This window comes from Galeopterus variegatus, unplaced genomic scaffold, assembly GCF_000696425.1.
Source record: "Galeopterus variegatus unplaced genomic scaffold, G_variegatus-3.0.2 Scaffold3809, whole genome shotgun sequence".
Lineage (NCBI taxonomy): Eukaryota > Metazoa > Chordata > Mammalia > Dermoptera > Cynocephalidae > Galeopterus > Galeopterus variegatus.
Window position 1 is genome coordinate 18,137 of NW_007729920.1, and position 7,594 is coordinate 25,730.

Genomic DNA, 7,594 nt, shown 5'->3' on the forward strand with positions numbered 1-7,594 from the left:
AACTCCCACAGTTTTTGCCTATCTGGGAAATACACTATTTGTCCTTCATTTCTGAAGGATGGCCTTGCTGGGCATAGTATTCTTGGCTGGCAGTTTTTTTTCCTTTTGGTATTTTGCATATATCATCCTGTTTTCTCTGGCCTGTAGAATTTCTGTTGAGAAGTCTGCTGTTAGTATGATCGGACTCCCTCATAGGTGACTTGATGCTTTTCTCTTTCTGTTTTTACAGTTCTCTCTTTGTCTTTGAACTTTGCCAGTTTGACTGTAATGTGTCTCAGAGAAGACCTTTTTGAACTGAATCTGTTTGGGGATCTTTGAGTCTCCTGGATCTGAAGGTTCATGACTCCCTACACCTGGGAAGATTTTTGCTATTATTTTTTTGGATATGTTTTCAATGCCTTTTTATTTCTCCTCCCCTTCTGGAACACCCATGATTTGGATATTTATGTGCTTAAGGTTATCTGGTAGCTCTCTTAGATTTTCTTCATTTATTGTAACTTTTTTTTGTGCATGAGTTATTTTGAAAAGACCATCTTCAAGATGAGAAATTCTTTCTTCTGCTTGCTCTAACCTGCTACTTAGGCTCTTGGTTGTGTTATTTGTTTCATTGAATGATCTTTCAGTCCTTGCTACATTCTTTTTAAAGGTATTATTCTTTTTGTAAATTTCCTCCTTCATATACTGGGTACTTTTTCTCATTTTACTGTGTCATTCTGAGTCTTCTTGTACCTAATTGAGTTTCCTTATGATTGCTGCTTGGAATTCCTTTTCAGTCATTTCAGGCATTCCTGCCCTATGGGGTCTGGTACTTGAGAATTATTGTATTCCTTTAGTGGTGTCATATATTCTTGGTTTGTGCGTGTGTGTGTTTTTAGTACCTGTACATTGATGTTTGGTCATCTAGTAGAGCATTTACTTTTTCTATTACTCTGGAGTGGGCTTTGAGCAGAGACTTTCTCTCAAAAAATGTTTTATATTTACCATTGAGTAGGGCATTTTGGTGTTGGTTATGGGTAGATGCAGTAGTGTACTCTCCATGTGGGTACTTCCACTGTATTCAGTGTTGGAGTTGTCTGTAAGTGCATCCATAGCCCAGGCACTGGAGCATTTAGTGATTCCTTGCTGAGGTTAATGATACTGTTGGTTCATTGAGTATGTGGTGAGATCTTGAGTTCTTGAGAGAAGTGCCTGGGTGCCCTATCACTCTTTGGTTAAGGTGGGTGACCCTGGGTAGGCTTGTTGGCACACTGGCTAGCATCCTTTAACCCTGATAGGTGCACTGGGGTAAACTGGAGCTCCTCAGTTTGAATGGGTAATCCTGGGTGGAGTTTCTCTTTCCTCTTTCTGACAGGCACAGGTCTATGCTCACTCACCTCTTTCCCCAGGCTCCTCTGGTGACACTCCTTGTGTCAATGCAGTTGAGTGGACCTGCAATCCAGTGGCCAACCCACAGGGGGAATTAACACTGCCACATGCACTAGCAGTGGCTGCTGGTGTGGCATCAAGCTGCCCTTGCAGTGACAGTGGCTGTGGTAAATCACCCATGCAACAGCAGTGTCTATAGCAGCAACAGGGGCTGCCCTCAACTCCTGAGGTTCTATGTGCTCCTGCCATTTGTCATTGAGGGCTGTCCTCAGCTCCTGAGGTCCCTGTGCACTCCTGCCATCTGTCTCTTCATTAAACTTTCTCCCATAGATTCAGCCTCCGTTTTCCAAAACCAGGCCTTGTTCTGTTGGTTGTAAAATGGTGTTTTTCAAATTAAACCACTCCCTCCACTTTTATCAGCACTTTCTGGCTCTACAAAATGTTCTAGGTTCATCTTGTGCTTTCCATATTGTCATCCTGGTATCAGCTATTTCTCCAAGTATCCCTGGTTCTTTTTAGTGATTGCCTTTATTTTTGGAGGATACTTTCACTGCATATTGGAGTATAGTTGTAGGTTGGCAGCTCCCCACCTTTCTCTTGGTACTTTGAAGATGTTGTTCCTTTGTTTTCTGGTTTGCATTATTTAGGTTGAGATGTCAGGAAGTCAGTGTTTTGTGACTGTCTCATTTTAATTTTGTTTTCATTTTTCTATCCTGCTTTTAAGATTTTTAAATTTTCCTCAGTTTTTAGTATTTGAGCTTTTTGGATCTGTGGGGTGATATTCTTTATTATATTTGAAAATGTTTTTGCTATTATTTCTTCAAATATATTTTTTTCCTGCCACAATATTTCACCTTCCCTACTGGGGCTTGATTATACACGTATTAGACTGCTTACTATTGTCCCACATGTCACTAAGTCTCTTTATTTTTTGCAATTTTTTTTCTCTCTGTGATTCACTTTGCATAGTTCTATTGTCCTGCCTTCAAATTTACTGATCTTTTTCCCCCTGCCATGTCCAACCTACTCTTAAACTCCTTTAGTAAAGTTTTTACTTCTGATCATATTTTCTAATTCTAGAATTTCCATTTTGTCCTTTTTCATAGTGTCCATTTATCTGCTGAATTTCCCCATTTGTTCACTCACTATGTTTAGTTTTCCCCTTAAAGTCCTTAAACATATTTATAATGGCTGTTTTAAGTCTGGTGTCTGTTAATTCTAAGATTTCTGTCATGTCTGGGTTTGTTTCCCTTAACTGTTTTTTTTTTTTTCTAGATTATGAGTTATATTTTACTGCTACTTTACCTGTTTAGTGATTTTTGACTACATGTGGTACATTGTAGATGCTATGTTGTTGGGGTTATGTGGATTTCCTTTAAAAGTTGTTAAGTTTTATTTTAGCAATCAATTTACTGGTGGATCAATGTGATTTTTTTCCTTGAGGCTTGTTTTAAGTTTTAATAGGGCTGGTCTAGTTTATTCTTTACTTTTATTAGGGATAATCTTGGGAGAGAATAGCTTTATGAGAACTCCTAATATGTGGCCTTTCCAAGGCCTCAATTGAATTCTACATTGTTCAGCCACTCTGGCTGGTTGGAACTTCTATGTCTCTCAGTACTGTGAAACCTCTGCAATCTCTTTACAGCTCATATCTCCCCTAAATGTTCTCACCCATGCTTTGTAGATGTTCATCTGTCCAGTCTCAGATGAGTATTCAGTCAAAGACTTAAGGAGACCCCTATGTAGATTTCTGGAGATCCTTCTCTGTGTAGCTCTCTTTTTCAGTACACTGCCCAACAAGTTTCGGCTGCCTCAGCAGCCCTAAAATCTAATCTCTGTCTTCTCAGCTCAATGAGCTTGCTGTGCTCTCCTTGGGCTCTACCTCTCTGTACTGTGGTCTAGAAGGTGTTTCCAGGAAGAAAGCCAGGTGATCATTTCTCTTCTCTTAGGAATCACAGTTCTGTGCTATCTGTTGTTCACCAACTGAGAAGTTTCTCTGTATATTTTATCTAGTTTTATAGTTATTTATGGCAAGAAGGCCAGTCCAGTACTAGCCACTCTATTATGTCTAGGACTGTTGGAAAATTTTAAGTGCTAAATACAATTTTTAAAAAAGATAGTATACTTTTAATTTTTTTATTTCTTCTGTTGGCTTTAGTAAATTTTTTTTCAGGAAGTTGTCTAATTTATCCAAACTGCAAACTATACTGTAAAGTTGTTTATAATATCCTCTTATTATCTCTTAATGTTTGTAGGGTCTGCAGTGATCTCCCTTTTTTTGTTCCTGACATGGATACTTTGTGTATATGTGTTTTTCTCTTCTTTTCTTGATAAGTGCCACCAAGGCTTTACTAATCCTTTCATTGAACACTTGGCTTTGTTCATTTTCTCTCTTTTACTATTTCATTGATTTCTGCTCTTATTTTTATTTTCTATCTTCTTTCTTATTTAGCCATTCTTTTACTAGTTTTGAATTGGAAACTTAGATTAGTGCTCTTATTTAGCTGTTCTTTTACTAGTTTTTGAGTTGGAAACTTAGATTAGTGGTTTTTTGCCTTTCTTTATTCTTAATGTAAGTATTACAGGCTCTACATCTCCCTCTAAATGCTGCTTTAGCTGTATTATATGAATTTTGATATGTTAGATTTAAAATATTTTATAATTTTTGATTAATTTCTTCTTTGGCGCATGGATTATTTAGAAACATATTGTTTAATTTCCAGGCAACTAGAAATATTCTAATTATTATTTTCTTATTGATTTTTTTAGCTTAATTTCACTGTAGTCAGAAAATAAACTCTGAATGGTTTAAATCTTTTGAAATTTCCTGAAGCATATGCCTAGTGTATGTTCAATTTTAATAAATATTACATGTTCACTTGAAAAGAATATGTATTCTGTCATTGTTGGATGTAGTGTTCTATATATATCAACTAGATCAAGTTTTTAATTGTGTTGCTCATATTTTTATGCCCTTATTTTGTGTGTGTGTGTACACTTATTCTATCAGATGTTGAGAGGGATGTGGTAAAATTTCGCTTTATGACTGTGAATTCATCCTTTTCTTCTTTAGTTCTGCCAAGTTTATTTTTATGTATTTTAAAGCTATGTTATTTGATGTATACAGATTTAGTATTGCAATATGTTCCTGTTCAATTGGCCACTTTATCATTATGAAATAAACCTATTTATCTCTACTAATGCTTTATGACTTAATGTCTGCTTTGCCTAACATTAGTATAACTACCTTTGGGTTATCATCTAGTATTAGTATAACTACCTTTGGGTATATCATCTTTCTATCCTTTTACTTTCAATCATCTATGTTTTTATATTTCATATGTGTCTCTTGTAAGCAGCATTAAAAAAACCCAGTTTGACAATACTAGTCTTTTACTTGCAATATTTAGTCCATTTACATTTAATATCATTCCAGATAGGGTTGGGTTTATAACTATCCTCTAACTACTTGTATTTTACTTGACCCACCTGTTTTATGTTCCTTTTTCTTTCTTTCTTTCTTGGCTTCTTTTGAGGTAATAAAAATTTTTTTTCCTTTTTGTCTTTTTTACTGACCGGTAACGGGATCGCAACCCTCAGTGTCGCGCCTGTACTGGGGACCGGCAACGGGATCGCAACCCTCGGTGTTGCGCCTGCACCGTGCTCAGCCAGTGAGCGGGAACCGGTCTCCACATGGGATCTGAACCCTCGGCGGGAGCGCCGCCGCGCTCCCAAGCAGCACACTCTCCAGTGCGCCACTGGGCCGGCCCTAAAATATTTTTTTATAATTCCTTTTTCTTTCTCTAAACTTGAAAGTTATGCATTCTTTCAGTTTTACACTAGAGATCGTCACATAGAATGACAATTTGATTTTCTTTACTTTGTATGTGATTTGGAATTTTTGCCAGAAAGATTTTTTCTTTACCTTTATAATAGTTTCATTCAGGTTTATCTGAGAGGTGACTATTCTGGTCAATTTTCCTATGTACATAGGTGCATTCAATACCTAGATCTAGGCCTTTTTTATTTCCAGAAAGTTTTCTTAGATTACAATTTTTGTGGTTAAACACTTTATGTTTTATTTTGTTTGTAATCAACTTTATAGTGGTATAATTTATGTAATAATCTTCACCAATTTTAAGTGTACAATTTGATGAGTATTGACAAATAATATACAGTTGTATGATCTTCAAAACAATCATTACTAGATAATAGTTTTAAATATTAGTTCTGTTCCACTGTTTTGTGTTGCTTTTTAAGCAACTCCAATTATATGTATGTGGGTGGGTTTTTTTTTTTTTTTTTGGCCTATTTTCTATAGCTATCACCTTTTTCTTTGATGGCATTGACCTCTTTGTTTTTGTTTTCTTGGCTATATCCCTTATATTATCAGTTGAAGTTGAATGTGTTCACATTTGGGAATCCTATGATATAATCTTTATTTTTGAAATGCTTTAAAGTTTTCTTCTGCTGCTTTCCAGGGTTTGATGAACTCACTTCACATGAATTGTTTGTTGTCCATTTCTATCCTAATTTTTTGAATTTTGGTGTTCTTTTATATCTTTGGGTCTCAAAAATACTTCATTTGTGGTAGATATTGGGCCACAAATTTCCTGTTTCTTAGTCATTTTGAAGGGAAGTAAATTTATTAACTGAAAATACTAGATTGTTACTTTGTGTTCTACTTATGGTGGCTTTGTATAAATGCTACCTGTCATTTTTGTTTATTTAAAAGTGTGCTGAATTTTCCTGGCCTGTCAATAGCAGGTGTTTCTTTGTGGGTGAAGAGTTTGAGTAGCTTATTATGATTCTTAATTCAAGAATGCCCTCTCCTATTGGCACAGTGAAGTTGAATTTTCTTTAACAGATTGTGCTTTTGTGTGTGTGTGAGAGAGAGGGAGGTTGCTTAGTCTTCTGATTGTGTGATTCTCTTTTGCTTTCATGGGATTCCTACTTTCTATCATTTTGTTCTTTTCTTTTCTTCCCCTGTCAGCCTCCAAATAATGTGTCCACCTTCTAAATTGCCTTCCTTTCCATAGAGTGGTACCTTTCCAAGACTGTTTCTTGTGGGCCTGTGCCCTTTCAAGCCTCTTCCCCTGGGTTCCTCAACAGCTAGTGCTCTGACCCACCAGACTGCAGATGTATTCTCAGTATCTCTCCTCTCAAGATGAATCCCTCTCTTTCTGAGGTGGTGACTTTTATTCATGTTCTTCCACTGCCAGAATCCTGCTGCCCCCTCCCCTTTCCATGAATTCTTCAGCTGACTCTCTGTTTTGGAGTGGTCTCTGGAGCCACCTTTGCTGGTATTGTATGTTTTTTTTTTTTCTCCTTTTATATGTAAATTAAAGTTGTAGAATATCTGCTTTGTAGTTACTATGTAGAGATGGATTATATATGATTAAGTTACTCTCCTTGTTGATGTTTATAAGTTTTGTAGGTTGTGTGAAAAGATTTAGGTGCAGACAACTATCATTATCCCATGGGAACCCAGTAGAGTATATTTTAAATATTTGTTTTATTTATTTTGGAAGCTTTACTCAAATTTCTAGGGGTGATTGAGCGACTGCTCACATTTGACAGTATGGCACTAACAGGATATTAGGAGCCCGAGGCGGTGGGGAGTGCAGGGGGCTGGACTTGGCTTAAGGGTGGTTGTGCAGGAACTGGCCATTCTGTTGGAGCTCACTCATTTCCCCAGTAGAAACCTCTATCCTCCTCCCTGGAGGATGGACATCTGTTTTTGCCCACAGGGGAAATGGAGAAAGGAGAGAATGGGGAATTTTTTATTCCACATACACTTTCAATTAGCCACCCTGTTTTCAACCCTACACATCTCTCTTGCCATCCACTGTACTGTACCTGGTTTCTTAGAGACCTGTGCTTCTCCGACACTCTGTAGGGCTAAATAGCTTCTTTCTGTGTTTTTTACCTCTGTGCTGATGTTCTAATCTTCAGCTTCCTTCACACTATAAGTTTAGTGATCACTTCTCCTTCTGCTTCCTGTCTTCCCGAATTTTGTGAAAATCTCACATTTGTTGCTGGCCCTTCTCTCATTCTCTTATGGCTGTAGTTTATTAGTTTTTTCCCCGTCATTTTAAATTTAGTGAGAATGTGGGAGAGAATGGAAATACACAGTGTTTTAGTCCATTTTGTGTTGCTATAACAGAAAACACCTGAAACTGGGTAATTTATAAAGAACAGAGGTTTATTTGGCTTACGATTCTGGGAC